This window comes from Leucoraja erinacea, chromosome 2 (assembly GCF_028641065.1).
Source record: "Leucoraja erinacea ecotype New England chromosome 2, Leri_hhj_1, whole genome shotgun sequence".
Classification (NCBI taxonomy): domain Eukaryota; kingdom Metazoa; phylum Chordata; class Chondrichthyes; order Rajiformes; family Rajidae; genus Leucoraja; species Leucoraja erinaceus.
The window spans coordinates 69,475,078-69,493,833 of NC_073378.1; positions in this window are offsets into that span (position 1 = coordinate 69,475,078).

Below are 18,756 nucleotides of genomic sequence, written 5' to 3' on the forward strand. Positions count from 1 at the left end.
TTACGATGAGGGATTACGTGAAGACCCTGCCAGCATGCGTGCGCGACATTCTTCAAAGCAGCGGTGTGGAATCACAGAAAATAGTAATTGAAGTAAACATAGTAAAGACAAGGAGAACTAAGATATCAGTTGACCTTTATAATTGAGGGTGGGAGCGGAGGGCACGTAATCCCTCATAGTAACTCCTCATCAAATACAGATCAAACTTCAAACTGATAAGTTCTCATTTAATCTTACTATTTTACTTCAAAGTCACGTGAATGACTACATGAAGATTTTAAAGCTCTGTGATTTCAATTCAATTCAATTCAATTCAATTCAATTCAACTTTAATGTCATTGCACAAATACAAGTATGGGTAGAACGAAATGCAGTTTAGCGTCAGTCCATAGTATAGTGCAATATAGAAATAAAAATAAAAATACAGAATAATCAAACAATAATCAAACAATGTGGACGGAGAGACTGGAGAAGTCTATCGGCGGGACTCCGAGTTCAGCAATGTGATGGTATTATTGTAGAAGCTGTTCCTCATCCTACTGCTACGAGACCTGAGGCTCCTGTACCGCCTCCCTAATGGGAGGAGAACAAACAGTCCATGGTTGGGGTGGTTCAAGCCGTGGAACAGTCCATGCTTCACTCACTGCCGAAGTCATTCAAGGGAGGAAGTATGTTATTGTATTCAGACAATTCAGGCAATAACAATTGATTTTAACAAAATAATCCTCCCTAGGGCTAAATATATCGCAGAATTCAAACTTGATTCTGCAATACCGCTGGTTTGGTTATTGGCTTATTATAAAGAATTGGAAGGTCTTTCTCTTGACCATCCTGCTGTAGCCAGGATATGGTCCATAGGCACTTCCTTGTCTCTAGCTGCCGGTGTTGCTGTTGCCCATGTGGATAGAAACTTAAGATGTCAGTATCCACCCCAGCAGCTCCCAAGCCTGTCTGAGCCATCTAGCGATGGTTAGTGCTGATACCCGGCCATTAGGCTGTTTATGGCTGCCCATAGTGCTAATTTACTTCCTCTTAAGTTTTAGTAGTTTTAAGGTATAATAGAAGGTGTGTCATTACACATAGTTGGGTGTCAGTTGGGTATATCTGGAATTCCAAATTTTGTCCTGATGATCATGGTCTATCTTGTTTAACAAGCTCTAATATGCGAAGTTATCTTTTCTGGAGATGCCATAATTTATCCCAGTCTCAGTTTATGTAGAAACTGGACCCCTAGAGCTGAGACCAGTACTATCAGCATACTGTTCTTAAATGTCAGACCCCCAACCCCCAGGGACAGGGACATTTCTGGTGCCCCTAGCAATGTTAGTACAACACTGACGTCCCATATTAGGGAGTACTTCCCTCTAGGAGGGTTGGTGTTGAAAATAATCCTCATAAGTTTGACAACTAGAGGGTGAGATCCCATGGAGAGTTGTCATGGTGCCTGCCACCAGCAAGCTGACAGGGCACTCCTGCATAATTATAGTACTGCAGCTCAGTCCTTCATCTACATGAAGGCTGGATAGGAATTCCCAGGACGTTGGTGGTTGTCGCTGTATTATACGCTACACCAGCCCTTGTTGATTCTTGATAGGCTGCAGTGATCAAGCTCATGACCCTGTCCGCCAGCCCGGATCTAGCATGGTGGACTATGGTTCAGAGACTATGTCCGAGACTACAGGGATCCATGGCTGTGTAGGACAATCAGGTACTTTCAAGACACTTGATGTTGAGTCCACATGTGTTTTTGCTTAGGATCCGACTGATGAGGCAGGAGGGAAAAACATTGTAAACAATTATTCCGCATTAAGTGAGTAACGACCATTGCTGCTGCCCCAAGTGTGGTTCACAAGTGGCATATGTTGGTGACTGGTGATTGGGACTAGATGCAAATAGATCGATATCTGGTGTCCCTCATTTGTTAATATCAGCAGCTTTTTTGTGGTCCAACAGCCATTCGATGCTGTCATTGAATTTTCATGACCTGGTATGTGGCTCAGTATTGAGCTTACCCGGTAGGTAAGTTTGCTGATAGTCAAATATGTATGTTAACACACCATAGCCAAATATATTGGCCAGATTGGCACATGGTATCAATCCTTTCTCCCATATGATTAATATATGCCACCACTGTGATATTATTATCAATTCGTAGGCGGACATGCAGATGGTACATTGTTAGCAGTAGGCTTTTAGACCATAAACCTCACGTGACTCCGAAGTAAAATTGATTATAATTACACATAATGTCACTTTGGAGAACTGAATTACTTCCTTTGCAGTCAATTTTAAATGTGGTTTTCTCATAATTCTTTAACATAAAATAAACAACGTTTATTCAGAAATCTATTTGACAATCCCAATCTCAGGGTGGGTACAAACCTTTAGGTTAAAACATTTCCTCTTGTCTAATTTAGCAGCTAATGTAGAAAACTATTCTGATTAAGTCATCCTACAACTGACTTGATCTCTACCACAACTGCTATTCTACCGCTGGGCCACACAGGTCACGGTGGCACAGCAGTAGAGTTGCTGCCTTACAGCGAATATATCGTCGGAGACCCGTGTTCGATCCCGACTATGGGTGCTGTCTGTATGGAGGTGTAGGTTCTCCCCGTAACCTGTATGGATTTTCTCCGAGATCTTCTCACACTCCAAAAACGTACAGGTTTGCAGGTTAATTGGCTTGGTAAATGTAAAAAAAAATGACACTTGTGGGTGTACGATAGTGTTAATGTGCGGGGATCGCTGATCGGCACGGACTCGGTGGGCTGATGGGCCTGTTTCTGCGCTGTATCTAAACTAAACGAAACTAAACTAAGCTACTTCTCTAGGTATTGATTTTATGTTGTAGTGTAAAATTATCCCAATGTTTAATCTGACGTTGAAAAGTTTAGAAGAAGTGAGTTTCATTTCCCCATTCAAAATTAGAACACAATAGTGACGCAATATTAATTAGAAATGCTGAAATAGATCCTCTTCTGTGCTCTTTCATGACAGGAAACTGACTCTCTCCAACTGAACCTCTCCAAAATCTGAAAAGATTGCAAATTCCTGACACAACTTTTCAGGATTAAGCTCCAGTCTATATTGTTCCCTCAGTGTCAAATAATTTTTTTAAAAATCATGAAATGATGTGGGATGCTCAAATTGAGGCAGCTGCTCATTTTATTTTGAAGTCACGTGAGTGAATATGAGAAGAGCCCGCCAGCCGCATGCGCGTCAATGCGTTTACACATGGTGCGGGAATCGGAGCAGTTCGAGTGGCTGGTCGAAGAGATTGTGTTGCGCACACTGGCAACTCATACAGGTGGTTTCAGTCAGAGGACTATGAAGCAATTCCTGGGTCAGGCTTGCATTATGTTAAATTCCACTCCAGGATGAACGCTGAGGATCCGTGGTGACTCTATTAGTCAAGAGTTGACAGGGAACTCGTATTGCCACATCAAGTGGATACTGTGTTTTCAGCTCTAGTCATAAGGTTCTGATTATATGTTATCAGCGAAATGTATGAATTACTAGATAATGCATCTTCCGCAGCTAGAGAAGCCAAAAAATTCCGTCCGAATGGTCAATGGAGGAACGGTGGTTCCAAGTGGAATCAGTGACATCTTACAGATGATGAGTAGTCTGGCCAAGAACAAGAGGGGTATATTTCTCAAGAAACGTGCAGCATGCCAAATCAGGTTAAGATTTGGCTATCTGATCATGTGTTTAGCTACCCAGTTTAAGATGGATGATTGGCTTTCAGCAATTTAGCTGATTCAGCGAATCGACCTTGAAGAAGCATATTTGGCCATATCTATACACAAGAGGCACAGATTATCTGGTGTTTTGATAACAAAGCCAGTGGTGGAAACTAATGCTGCCCTTCTCAGATCAAAGGGCATTGTGTCATTGAGTTTTAGATAACATGCAAAATATGCAGCTGATGAAACTTAGTGGTTTATCAGCAGATATCTCTTACGATATTAAGGATGAAGCAACATGAAATTTAATAATGCCAACTGTGTCTATTCATTCAGGCCATGGTAAGGCAGCTCAAGCAGCTCCTATTTGCTCAGTCACGAGTGATGGCTGGGTTAGCCTGTTTCTCAGACAGCTAGCTCTGCACGATTGTATGGGAAGTTTGTGAACATTATATGTGAGTTACTTTTAAATGGAAGTAACAGAGGTTTGTGTTGCTTTCAGTTTGGGCTTAGAGAAGCGTTTATGTGATAGCACAATTGACACTGCTTGTGCTGCGTTGTCATTCTCTATAGTCCCATAAGTGGGACAATAAATGATTGGTTATTCACCCGCTGTTCACTAACATTATGCAGGGTGTCTTTTATATGACTGCTCTAAAAGCCTACACTCATTGTAGTGTGCAATATATATCAGTAAATTATTATGCAAATATTCTTCTACTGTATTCCTAATGGGGGCAGTATTTTTTAAGTTGATTATGCTTTTAGCAACATTTCAGCACAAAGAACACGGTCTTTACTCAATCTCTGGCTCAGTCTCTGGGTTATAACTGACATTAGGGTAGCTTGTTATGGGAACGATCTCATAAGCAAAATGGACATTATTGCGTACATTTAAAGTTGACAGCATACCGACCAGAGCGGAGATTGGGGGTGTTATTAGGTATACAAGTACACCGAGCTTGCTGGTACCTATGAGATGAAAGATAGTTTCTTTATTGTTATTTAATAGTCTCTCAAGAGATTGCTGATGGCTCATTAGCAGCCAATTAGCATCATACAGCAAGAGGCTTACATAGTGCGAGTTAAGAAGTTATAAAATTTGGTTGAATATGTCTGGATATTTGCTGATAGAATTCTGAACAGTGTTACATGAGTTATTGTCTTACTCTAAGTCAATTGGGACTATGGTCCAGTTAAGAGCAATGGCCATGTATGCAAGTTAGCAGCATGATATTAATAACTCATGTTTTCTACCATTAATGGTTTATCTGTTTATGTGTTTCACACACAGATTGGGTTACTGCATGAAACCACAGAGCTTTGAAGTCTTCACATAGTCATTCACGTGACCAAAATAAAATAGAAAGATTAAACGAGATCTTACCGTTTGAAGTTTGATCTTTATTTTATGAGTAGTTGAAGTGAGGGAATACATGCCCTCCACTCCCAACCCCACTTCTCATAAAGATCATTCGGTAATTCTAAGGTCGTTAATCTTTCTATAGCTTAAGTTCAGCAACTAGTCTGTGGTTTCATACAGCTGCTCTGAAGATTGACCCACATGCGGTTGGCAGGCTCTTCACATATTCCTTCACTTCAACTTCTCATAAAATAAAGATTAAACTTCAAACGGTAAGTTTTCATTTAATCTTTCCATTATTAATTTTACTTGAGAAAGTGATGATATCTTCCTGAACCACTGCAGTGCTTAAAGTGTGACTATGCCCACAAGGCTGTTAGGATTTCGACTTATGACAGCGTAGGAGCAGTGATATGTTTCCAAGTCAGGATAGTGTGTGGATTGTAGGGCAACTTATGTATTTGCTGCCCTTGTCATTCCAGCTAATAGCATTTGTTGGTGGGAAGGTTTAGTGCAAGAATATGTTGAAGAAGAAGGCGGAGTATCCAAGTTGAGTGGTCATGTTGCAGTTGTATAAGACATTGATGCAGCCGCATTTGAAGTATTGTGTTCATTTCTGGGCACCATGTTATAGGAAAGATGTTGTCAAGCTGGAAAGGGTACAGCGAAGAATTATGAGGATGTTGCTAGAACTAGAGGGTCTGAGCTACAGGGAGATGTTGAGTTGACTGGGACTCTTTTCCTTGGAGGATGAGGGGTGATCTGACAGAGGTGCATAAAATCATAGATCGGGTAGATGCACAGAGTCTCTTGCCCTGAGTAAGCAAATCAAGGATAAGAAGACATAGGGTTAAGGCGAAGATGAAAAGATTTAATAGGAATCTCAGGGGTGTCTTTTTCACACAAAGGGTGGTGGGGGTATGGAACAACCTGCCAGAGCAGGTAGGTGAGGCAGTGACTATCCTAACAGTTAATAAACAGTTAGACAGGTACATGTATTGGACAGGTTTAGAGGGATACGGGCCTAATGCAGGCAGGTAGGACGTGGAGCTGGGACATGCTGGCCGGTGTTGGCAAATTGGGCCAAAGGGCTTGTTTCCATGATGTATCACTTTATGACTGTATGGTTCTAAGGTGGTCAGTGGTGAAGTGAGTGAATGGTTGTGGATGGGGTGCTCAACAGGCACGCTGTAATGTCCTCGATGGTTAATTAGGAAATGCAGCATGGAAAGAGGTTCTTCGACCCAATTCATCCATGCCAACCAAGCGAGGCCCATTTATCTGCATTAGGCCTATCCATGTAGCTGTCCAAATGTATTTTAAATGTTGTTATTGTACCTTCATCAACCACTTTGGATAGAGTGGATGTGGAGAGGATGCTTCCACTAATGGAAGAGTCTAGGACCATGCTCATAGCATCCGAATTAATGTATGTTCCTTTAGGATGGACATATGGAATAATTTATTTAGTCAGAGGGTGATGAATCTGTGCAATTCTTTGCAAAGTCAGTGAATATATTTAAGGCCAAGATAAATAGATTATTGATAGTTTGTGTGTTAGACATTATGGTGAGAAGGCAGGAAAATGGGGTTCAAGAGGGAAATATAAATCAGCCATGATCTAATAGCGGAGAAGACTTGATGGGCCAAATGGCCTAATTCTGCTCCTATTACTTATGAACATGAACTTTCTCTGTTATTCATTCCATTTACACCACATCCTCTATGTGTACTAGTTTTCCTTCAGGTCTTTTTTTAAACATGTCCCCTACTTTGAGACAGTGGACTGGTCTAAACTCTTGGATTCAGATGCCATCCTAAATGTTTACAGAAAATCCATCGTAGACTCGGACTCCCACATTCCAAAGATGTACAGGTTTGTAGGCTAATTGTTTAAGAAGGAACTGCAGATGCTGGAAAATCGCAGGTAGACAAAAATGCTGGAGAAACTCAGCGGGTGAGATAGCATCTATGGAGCAAAGGAAATAGGCAATGTTTCGGGTCGAAACCCTTTTTCAGACTCTTCAGACAGGATATTTGGCTGGGCTGGTAGAATTGTAAATTGTCCCTCACGTGTGTAGGATAGTGTTAGTGTGCAGGGGTCGCTGGTTGTCACGGGCTTGGTGGGCTGAAGGGCCTGTTTTCACGCTGTATCTCTAAACTAAACTAAAATAATGGCATTGGGGGTCCAAGGGGTGATAGTTTGGATTTATCTTGTCTCATCATTGCCTGACACACGTGAGGAACAAATGTTATTTGCCACCTATCAGCCCAGGCCAGGATAAAGTCCTTAGTTATACTTAATTATACATTTTCCTGAAATAGTAAAGCAATGTGAAAAAGTATATTTCTCACATCACGGTTATCCGATTTCTACTGACAGTCATCAATAATTTCAGAATAACCATTATGTTTTGTGTCAATATGCAGCCAAGAAAAGGAAAGCAAATTATTTATTTAAGGGACAGGGAGAAGCAGGGGTGACATTCAAGCACTACCATGAACATTTAAGCTTCAAATGAGTATGAAACATCTCAAGCCTTCTCCCAAATTCTAACTCAAGGATTGGCCACCATTCCTTCATCCCCATCAGTGGCTTCCAAATACCTGAAACCCTTACTTTTCCTCTCTCTCCATATCCCCCCAACCTTAGTTCTTCGACTAGTTGCACTGCCCTACTGATTAATTTTGCTGATTGTATTCCACCTTGTCAACTTCCCCTCAGCAAACAATGAACTATTTTACATTTCCTTATCATCGTCTACTTTAATCTGTCATTTTCATACCTAAACCTTCCATATCTCGATACTCCCTTTCAGTCTGTAGAAGGGACTTGACCTGAAATATCGCCCATTATTTCCCTCCAGAGATGCTGCCTGTCCCTCCGAGTTACTCCAGCACTTTGTGTCTAACCTGATATAACATTCCTGCTCAGTCTATTGCCATTCATTTTAATTCTCCCAAACTCATTTCACTCACATTAAAACACTTCTACTGATTTAAAAAGTTTGAAAAACTATATCTCAAACATCAGAAGAGGATAAATAAATGTACACCTTTTAAAGGAATGCAAACTACAAATATATGGCAAAGAATAATCTTAATTTTAGAATTTTTGTTTAAATCGATGCATAAAATGTATATATGCCACTTTGTTTCAATGTTCATCCTTGGAGAGACAGCATTTTAATGCATTCCTCATTGTCTTTGAAATGTGGCATGCCAGGACATTTCAGAGGGCAGTAGGTCTGGAATCATACATGCCCGGAATGGCAATGGACAGTGATACACAAAAGTACACAAAGTGCTGGAGTAACTCAGCAGGTCAGACAGTATATCAGGAGAACATGGATAGATGTTTTGGGTTGAAACCCTTCTTCACCAATCCATGTTCTCCAGGGATGCTGCCTGACCTGCTGAGTCACTCCAGCATTTTGTGCCATTTTGTGTATTAACCAACATTCCTTGTTTCTTCTTTGTGTGAAGGACAGGCGTACTTTATCTTGCAAAATCATCGATGAAGATGGCATTCTGTGACCAGTCACTTGTTTCTTGATCAAATTAATATGAATATTTATTTTTATATTCAGAAAATTTTAATTAATGCCTTTCCATTCTTCAGCTTTTTGGGAGCAGACTAAATTCATGCCACTGAGAAGATTAGTCTTCATCTTCATATTACTAGTTCAGTGATTTAAAACTGTGTGCTACCGTGCCCCTTCAATATCAGGCTGGGGAATAGGGAAGTAAGGTCAAAGATTGAGATGGGGTGAAATTGGAGGTCGGGTGAGGACTTGCATGTGGAATGATTAATATCTGGAACATTCATGTTCATAAGTCATAGGAGCAGAATTAGGTCATTTGTCCCATCGTTCTTTGGCTATGGTAGTGGTGTAGCTAAACAAAGCAATGAAAACTTTCAAGAAGGAGATGGCTGTCATAAGAGGTAAATAAGTTATTTAAAAGAGATGCTGGACAGGATGGGTGAGCTTTCTCATTTGTACTTATCTTTGACATGCAGCCTGACAGCTATAAAGAATTTTAACTGCTTGCTGTTTATATGATTGAACTGTCTGAATATTGTAATTTACAGCTATGTTTCATGGTTATCAAACCATCTGTGACATATGCAAAGGAACTCAAAAGGTCATGCAGCTTCTCCAGGTGGCTTGGACATTTCAGTATGTGTGGTAAGAAAGGGCGATGGCCTCCTGTCCAAAAGGCAATGTTCATCCTGTCTCCGTAGTAACGCTGCTTGCAGAAATGATAATGAAATCCATCTCAGGGCTTGCCACCTGCTGCTGACATTGGTATTTCCATCAGCAGCATTAGAGTTTGTTAAATGCATTACCTGTCACTTGTCAAAAAAGCAACAGCAGACTTCAACATTCTCATTCAGTGACCTCCATCACAACCATCAAATGAATTGGCCACATTTCATATTTTCTTCACATGATGTATAATTTGAAAATATAAGTAAACCAGAGAAATTAATTGGAACAAATATTCATGATGGTATCTCCGAGTTCTTTACCTCATTTTTTGTGTTTGCCGAGTCACTAAGTTCAATCAATGCCTTAAATGATAGACTTGGAAACTCTGCAAAGATGTATTTCAACTAAAGATCAATGCATGGAAAAAAAATCCTCCTCATAGTTAAGATGATGGGTGACTTGACTGAGATTTTCAACATTGACAGATTTGGATCCCTATTGGGAGGATGGTGATCAGGGGTGGCTTCAGTCCAGGATCAGATAGGGGGCATGATTCTGATACAGTATTAGCGGGATGTGGGTCCACGTCATTAGATCAGGGCCCAATCCTGATGGGAAGATATAATCCCATAAGGAGGAGGGCTAAATTGCAGCTATTTTGAAGATAGATGGGAATTCTCTGAATGCTGTCTGATCAATTTGCTGAAATGGGCTTTCTCAGTAGTCGGACACCAAGGACATGTAGGCAGGGATGCAATGGAAGGGAAACAGGCCTTTTGACTCACAACGTGTGTGCCGATTTACTTATTTACCTATTTACACTGAGCCTACATTAAAATCATTTTTGGTATTTGTTATACTGATTGTATTGGGAAGGGTGATTATAGAGTGATGGGTTGTAAATATGACTAAGGTATTGTATAGTATTTGCGGGTTTTTTCTTTTCTTTTTCTTTTTTTCTTTTTTGTATGGCTTTGTAAATATTTGATTAATGTTCAAATGTAAATAATTTGGTGTACATATAGTGGCTGGTGTACATATGGTGTACATATAGCTGCTAAATTTGTATGAGATAATTATAAGCAGTTGAATAAGGGGTGGGAATTAATAAGCTTTGGCTTCTTCCTGCTCCTTTTCAGACACATATGATTTCATTTATTTATAGATATTGTTTATGACACTTTATAAATATTTTTGTTTTGTTTTTTGTATGCTGTTTCACATTTGCTTTTTATTCTTTTATTCTGTCCGAAATAAATAACTAATAAATAAATAAAAAATAAATACATTTATTATTCCACCCCCTTTGCCATTAACTCCCTCCAATTCTATTACTCAGCTCCACAATACAGGACCAATGAATCTACCAACCTGCACATTACATAGATCAGTAGAGCACAGGAACAGACACTTTGTCCCACGATGTCTGGACAGATCATATTGTCAAGTTAGCCTATTCTCTCCAGTTTCCACTTGATCCATATCACTCCATTTCCTGCATATCCATGTGCCTATCTTAAATGCCTATATTGTATGTGCCTCCACCACCATCTAGGTACCTGTCACTCTCTGTGTAAAAAAGTTGCCTGCACATCTCCTTTAAACTTTCCCCCCTCTGACTTTAAAGCTTTGTCTTCAAGTTTTTGTCATTTCCACATTTGGCAAAGAGTTAAGACTGGGTAGTCTATCTAATCCTCTCATAATTTAATATACCGTCAGGAATCCCCTCAACCTGCACTGTTCCAGAAAAAAAATCAATCCAAGTTTGGCCAATCTCTCTTTATAACTAATACCCTTTAATTCAGGAAGCATCTGGTAAACCTTTTCTGCTCCCTCTCCAATGCCTCTATATCTTTCCTGTAATGAGGCAACCAGAGCTGCACACAATACTCCAAACGTAGACCAACCAAAGTTTTATAAAGCTGCAATATGACTTTCTGACTAATACTTAAGAACCCCGACAGTTGAAGTTAAGCATACCATGCTTTCTTTACCGCTCTATCTACTTGTGTTGCCACTTTCAGGGAGCTATGGACTTGGATTCAAAGATCCCTCTGTACATCTTGGGAATCTGCAAGGTAGTTTTGAACATTAACTTTTCTGAACAGTCACCAATCAAAAAAAAAAATCAGTTATTCTGGTATGTGTTTCAGAAGGATAACTTCACATTTCTCTACATTATTTTCTCCATGTCATATTCTTGCCAAGCTCTTAACCGAAACAGAAATAGCAGGCTGCGGAAAGATGTTGCCTGAATTGAGAGTTTTCAATGTGCTCTGCTTTTATTTCAGGCTTTCAGCATCACAGTTTTTGGATTTAATAGCTTGTGCATATCCTGAAGCCACTTTACATCTTCCTCCTGTATGATGCTCCACATAGTTTTGTACATGTAGCAAAATGTAAATATGTCACTGGATCCCGTTAGACAAATCATTGCCGTAGGTTGTGAATATCTGGGGCACAAGCTCGGATAGCCATGGTACTCCCACTGATTGCAGCATTTCATCCTGAGAAGGAATCCTTTATTCTCACTCTCTGTTATCTATTTCCAATCTATGTCAGGGCAGCACAGATGGTAGAGCTGCTGCCTCACAACGTCACAGACTCAGGTTTGATCCTGAACCTGGGTGCTGTCAGTTCTAGATTTTGAATATTCTCCCTGTGACTGTGTGGGGTTCCATCGGGTGCTCTGGTTTCCTCCTACACCCCAAAGATGTGCGGGTAAGTAGGCAAATCGCCTGTGTAAAATTGCCCCTGGCATGTAGGGACTGGACGCAAAAGTGGGTATATTAGTCTTAATTTAATAGAAACATAGAAACAAAATAGAGAGAGTACAGAGGAGATTTACTAGAATGTTGCCTGGGTTTCAACAACTGAGTTACAGAGATAGGTTGAATAAATTAGGTCTTTATTCTCTGGAGCGCAGAAGGTTAAGGGGGGACCTGATAGAGGTCTTTAAAATGATGAGAGGGATAGACAGAGTTGATGTGGACAAGCTTTTTCCTTTGAGAATAGGGAAGATTCAAACAAGAGGACATGACTTCAGAATTAAGGGACAGAAGTTTAGGGGTAATATGAGGGGGAACTTCTTTACTCAGAGAGTGGTAGCGGTGTGGAATGAGCTTCCAGTGGAAGTGGTGGAGGCAGGTTCATTGGTATCATTTAAAAATAAATTGGATAGGCATATGGATGAGAAGGGAATGGAGGGTTATGGTATGAGTGCAGGCAGGTGGGACTAAGGGGAAAAAAAAAATTTGTTCGGCACGGACTTGTAGGGCCGAGATGGCCTGTTTCCGTGCTGTAATTGTTATACGGTTATATATGGTTAAACATAGAAATTAGGTGCAGGAGTAGGCCATTCGGCCCTTCGAGCCTGCACCGCCATTCAATATGATCATGGCTGATCATCCAACTCAGTATCCCGTACCTGCCTTCTCTCCATACCCCCTGATCCCTTTAGCCACAAGGGCCACATATAACTCCCTCTTAAATATAGCCAATGAACTGGCCTCGACTACCCTCTGTGGCAGAGAGTTCCACAGATTCACCACTCTCTGTGTGAAAAAAGTTCTTCTCATCTCGGTTTTAAAGGATTTCCCCCTTATCCTTAAGCTGTGACCCCTTGTCCTGGACTTCCCCAACATCGGGAACAATCTTCCTGCATCTAGCCTGTCCAACCCCTTAAGAATTTTGAAAGTTTCTATAAGATCCCCTCTCTGACCTAATATTCTCTGACCTTGTAGACCAACCTCCTGATTGGCACCATACCAAAAAACCTTTTGAAAATCTAAAGAAACCACAATCATCAGTCCCACCTTGCTTAGTGCTCCTGCCGCATTCTCAAAGTGTACCAATAGATTTGTTCAATGTGGTTTTCCTTTCATAAGTGTGCACTGCTCAATCCAATCATCCATTTTTTAAGTCTTCTGTTATTACATTTTAAGAATATGTTCAGGGAACATTAATTAATTATAAAGTTTCATTCTATACCTATTACTTGTGTTTGTGAGAGTGACATCTGCCATGACAATCTGTCAAGAGTGAAATGAGGTTAATAGTGAAGTCAATTTTTATAATGTTTCAAGTTATTCACCCAAGCATTTTCCACAATTGTACCTCCAAACAAGAAAGAACTTGCCTGCAGAGATGGGCCCATCGCATCAGCACATTCCATAAATTCATTAGTCCATAGGAGCAGAATTTGGCCATTCGGCCCATCAAGTCTACTCCACCATTCAATCATGGCTGATCTATTTTTCCCTCTCAGCCCCATTCTCCTGCCTTCCTACCATAACCTTTGACACCCCCACTAAGAATATCTCAATCTCTGCTTTAAAAATACCCAAAAGGTTCCAAGGTTAGGTTAGGCTAAGCTAATAAATGGTAACATGTGCAGTCGATCAGAATTTTTGAAATAGGAATTAATAACTCCATGCCCTTTATATAAGAATGGACATTAATAAGGTAGAACATTAAAAATCAAGACAAAATCAAGACAAATTCCTTGTTCATATGACAAAAATAAATTAATTAAGCAGTAGTGCTAGATAAGGACCTAAAATCGATGTGGGGATTGTCAATTGTTTACAGGTAGACCTGATAGTGTTGAATGCACAATAGTCTGATCTGGAGGACCTGTGTCTATGCCATACAGGTCTCACTCATTCTATGACTAAATGAGTGAGACCTTGGCCTCAGAGAATCAGGCTGGCTCTCTAATACATCATTAATACATCATTAATTGTAATAAATCATTAATTGTAATAAACTGTGTATTTTGTATAGTGGTTATGTAGTATTGAATAGTGACATGTGTGCCTGCATGGTAGTTCAAAGATGCCAGTCTGCAACAAATGAGATATTAGTTGTAACTCTGTGGCTTGTGATCTGAGTGAGATGATTTTGGGTTCAAGTCTCATTTTACGTACCTGAGCAAAAAAATATCAGCTGTCAGCCCATTGCTTGATGAAGAAATAGAGGAATCAATTTCTATTTCATAAATTCTGATCGACTGCATATGTTGCCCATTACTTGCTACAATCTCTTGTGTCTCCAATATTTAAGGTAATCCAATTTGTCTTTAATAGTTAATGTTACGGAACAAGGAGGTATAATATTGAACTGGTAGTGGGATGCACAAAGATACGCACATGCAGTTAGCCCCCCTGCCTAGACAGTTATTCCAATACTTACATCCTGCTCACACAATCGACTCCATAATAAGTATCTATAAGCATTTTCAATAAGTGGTTTGCTCTTACAATGTGAAGCTCTTGTTCCGGGTTGGATTCAGGGAGCATTTCACGATTCTGGTTTTCTGTTTGCTCTTACTCTTTGGGTCAGGAATCAGCTTCAACTTTATGTAGAGGTCTGAGAGGCCATTAAGGTCCATGGGCATCCAGTTCTTGGTTCCTTGCACTGGATAAAGCCAGGCTCAGGCAAGAGGCAGTGAGAACATTTATCACATTGTACAGAATGTGCACCACCCAATAACCCAGTTCCATTTGGTTGGCAGTTTAGGCTTTTGGAGACTATCCCTTCGGCCAACATTAACACAGAAACGCAATGTTCCCTCTCCCCACCCATGCTGAATTCAGTTTCAGCCCCTGTCTACTGTCAGTAGGACCACATTAAAGGAGCAGTTGGACAAACCTGGATTGTTTTCTCTGGAACATCAGAAATTGAGGGGAGACCCGATAGGTCTATAAACTTAGTGGTGTTCAAGAGACCTTTAGATGGGCACATGGCACAAGAAATAGAGGGATGTGGATCATGCACAGTCAGATGAGATCCTGGTATGATGTTCAGCACAAACATTGTGGGCTGAAGGGCCTGTTCCTGTGCTGTACTGTTCTATGTTCCAAATGTTACACTTTTGATGAGTTATTAAAGTGTGTACTCATCTGGTCTCTCAATTGTGTGTCAAAGATAAAAAGGATTACCTTTGAAGAAAAGTAGGAGTCTGCTCTGTGTCCAAATTATTTTTTATTTCTCATTATTATTGGGTTATTATTACTTTGATGGTCGTATGAGCCTGGTATGTAAAAGTGGCTGCCAAATTGCCTACGTACAATATTGACTACATTTCAATAGTACATCTTTAACAACAAAGCACTTAGAAATTCTGAAACTTTTAAGGAAGTGCAGTTTTTCCTTTTTGAAGTATAGTTCACTTCGGCCCTAAACGTTGCCTATTTTGTTCGCTCCATAGATGTTGCTGCACCCGCTAAGTTTCTCCAGCATTCTTGCCTACCTTTGATATGCGGACGATGAAACAATGTGACATTCTGAATTTTCTTTAACCTTTTAGCTAATGTGCATAATTTGTAAAACTGTGTGCAGGCTGAGCTTTGAAACCCATGAAGACTATATCTTGCTACTTCCCACTGTCTCTTGTGTAGGTATAACTTTAACTCTGCAGCATTGTCTAATGGCCTCCTTTGGCTTTGAGCATTGCACTACACATTCAACCATTTATATGGAGGAATGCTATTTATGAAGCAGCATTTACAGTGGTAGAGAAAACTGGCATTTTTCAGTTCACATTTTAAATAAGACACGGTGTTCTCTAGCAAATGTACAGTTAGTCACCGTACAACCACATACCACAGTGTGGCACCAACAACTAACAATGAAAGCATGGAACAACGACCAACTGGTGTGCAGAAAAATGTCTTCTATGCTTTAAACACTGTGTGCTCAAACTTCAAACTAAAATACTAGCAGGTCAATGCAGACTACAAACAAAATAATTACAGTACAGTTTTTAAACCAGTAACTACAAATCATATTAGATAAACTTTAACCCAGTCCTATATCCAATATATGACCAGCAGTAGTATGAAATTATTCCATTAATGAGTAATCCATGATTTTGCTTTACACGATGTATAAAGACAGAATAGAGAACAGCACAGCACAAGAACAGGCCCCTCAGCCCACAGTATCTGTGCCAAACACGATGCCAAGTTAAACTAATCACCACTGCCTGCACTTGGTCTATATCTCTCCATTCCCTGCATATCCTTGTACCAATCTAAAAGCCTCATGAATGCCATTATTGTATCTGATCCACCATCACACCTGATAACATATTCCAGGCACCCACCTCTCTGTGTGTAAATAAAACATGCCCAGCACATCTCGTTTAAACTTTGCCTCTCGTCTGAGAGCTATGCCCTCTACATTCTGACATTTTCACCCTGGAAATAAAGTTCTGAATGTCCAGCCTAACTATGACTCATAATTTAATATCCTTCTATCATGAAGTGAATTGATTACCTATGTGATACAAAATGAGGCAGGTGGATCCCATCGCTGCCACAACACATTGGCACAGCAACTGATTTACAGCGACTGAAAAGTTTAATCTAATTTTAAGTAAATATTATTCTGGGATTTTATTGCTTATTTGGTAACAGTCAGTTATGCTGTACTTAAACAAAATATTTCATCTATTTTCTGCACACACATACTTATTTTTTTACTTTGTAGTTATGCTCGCCTTCACCTGTCAGAGCATTTACATATTAGGGACATCAAACATTGATGAGAATATACCTGGAGAATTGTTCATTTTTTCTGGCAACACAGCAATTGGAGGATATCATTATGCTGAAAAAGGAAAAATAACTAGGATGTTACCAGGTCCGGAGGACTTAGTCATAGAGTCATAGTGATACAGCATGAAACAGGCCCTTCAACCCAACCTGCCCGCACCGGCCAACATGTCCCAGCTACACTAGTCCCATCTGCCCGCCATTGGCATTTCCCCTTCCAAACCTGTCTAATTGTTTCTTAAACTTTGGGATAGTCCCTGCTGCAACTACCTCCACTGGCAGCATGTTCCATACACCCACCACCCTATGTGTGAAAAGGTTACCCAGCAGATTCCAATTAAATCTTTTCCACTTAACCATAAACCTATGTACTCTGGTCATTGATTCACCTACTCTGGGCAAGAGACTGTGCAACTACCCGATCTATTCCTCTCATGACCCCTGCGCTCGGAGGAAAAGGGTCCCAGCCAACTCAACCTCTCCCTATAGCTCAAACCCTCTAATCCTGGCAACATTCTCATAAATCTTCTCTGTACCCTTTCCAGCTTGACAACATCTTTCCTATGACATGGTGCCCAGAACTGAACACCATACTCTCATTGCAGCCTAACCAACTTCTTATACAACTGCAACATGACCTCCCAACTTCTGTACCCACTAATCAGACTGATGAAGGCCGATGTACCAAAAGCTTTTTTAACCACCCTATCTACCTGCGACTCCACCTTCAAGGAAACTTGTACCTGCATTCCTAGATCTCTCTGCTCTACAAAAGTCCCCAGAGCCCTACCACTTACTGTGTAAGTCCTGCTAACGTTAGACTTCCCAAAATACAACACCTCACATTTCTCTGTATTCCATCAACCATTCCTCAACCCACCTGGCCAATCAATCAAGATCTTGCCACAATTTTGCACAACCATCTTCACTATCTGCAAAACCACCAACTTTTGTATCATCTGCAAACTTGCTAACCTTGCCATGTATTTTAAATTTTTATTTAAAATGTTTTAATTTAGAGATAGAGCGTGGAAACAGGCCCTTCGGCCCACCGAGCCCGCACAGACCAGAGATCCCCGCACACTAATACTATCCTACACACACTAGGGACAATTTACATTTATACCAAGCCAATTAACCTGCAAACCTGTATGTCTTTGGAGTGTGTGAGGAAACCGAAGATCTCGGAGAAACCCCACGCAGGTCACGGGGAGAATGTACAAACTCTGTACAGACAATACCTGTAGTCAGGATCAAACCCGGGTCTCTGATGCTGTAAGGCAGCAACTCTACCTCTGCGACATCGTGCTGCCCATGTTCGTATGTTCTCATCCAAATCATTGATATAGATGACAAACAGTAACGGGCCCAGCACCAGACCATGAAGCATACCACAAGTCACAGGCCTCCAGTCCGAGAAGTAACTTTCCATAATCACCCTCTGCTTTCCTCCATGCAGCCAATTTTCTATCCAATTAGCTATGCCTCCTTGGATCCCATGCGACCTAACCTTCCAGAGCAGCCTGCCAGAGGAACCTTGTCGAATACTTTGCTGAAGTCCATATATTCAACTTATACAACTCTGTCCTCATCGATCTTTTTGGTCACGTCTTCAAAATACTCAATCAGATTTGTGAGACACAAACTCCCACGTACAAAACCATGCTGACTATCACTAATCAGCCCTTGTCCATCAAAATGCCTGTATATCCTAACCCTCAGAAACTCTCTAGTAACTGTCTGGCCACAGATGTTAGGCTCATTGGCATATATGGTTCCTAGAATTTTCCCTGCAGCCCTTCTTGAATGGACACACAACATTTGCCACCCTCAAGACTTCTGGCACCTCTCCTATATTTAAAGGCATATTATAAATTTCAACCAGGGCTCCCGCAATTTCCACTCTAATTTTCCACAATGTCCACGGATAT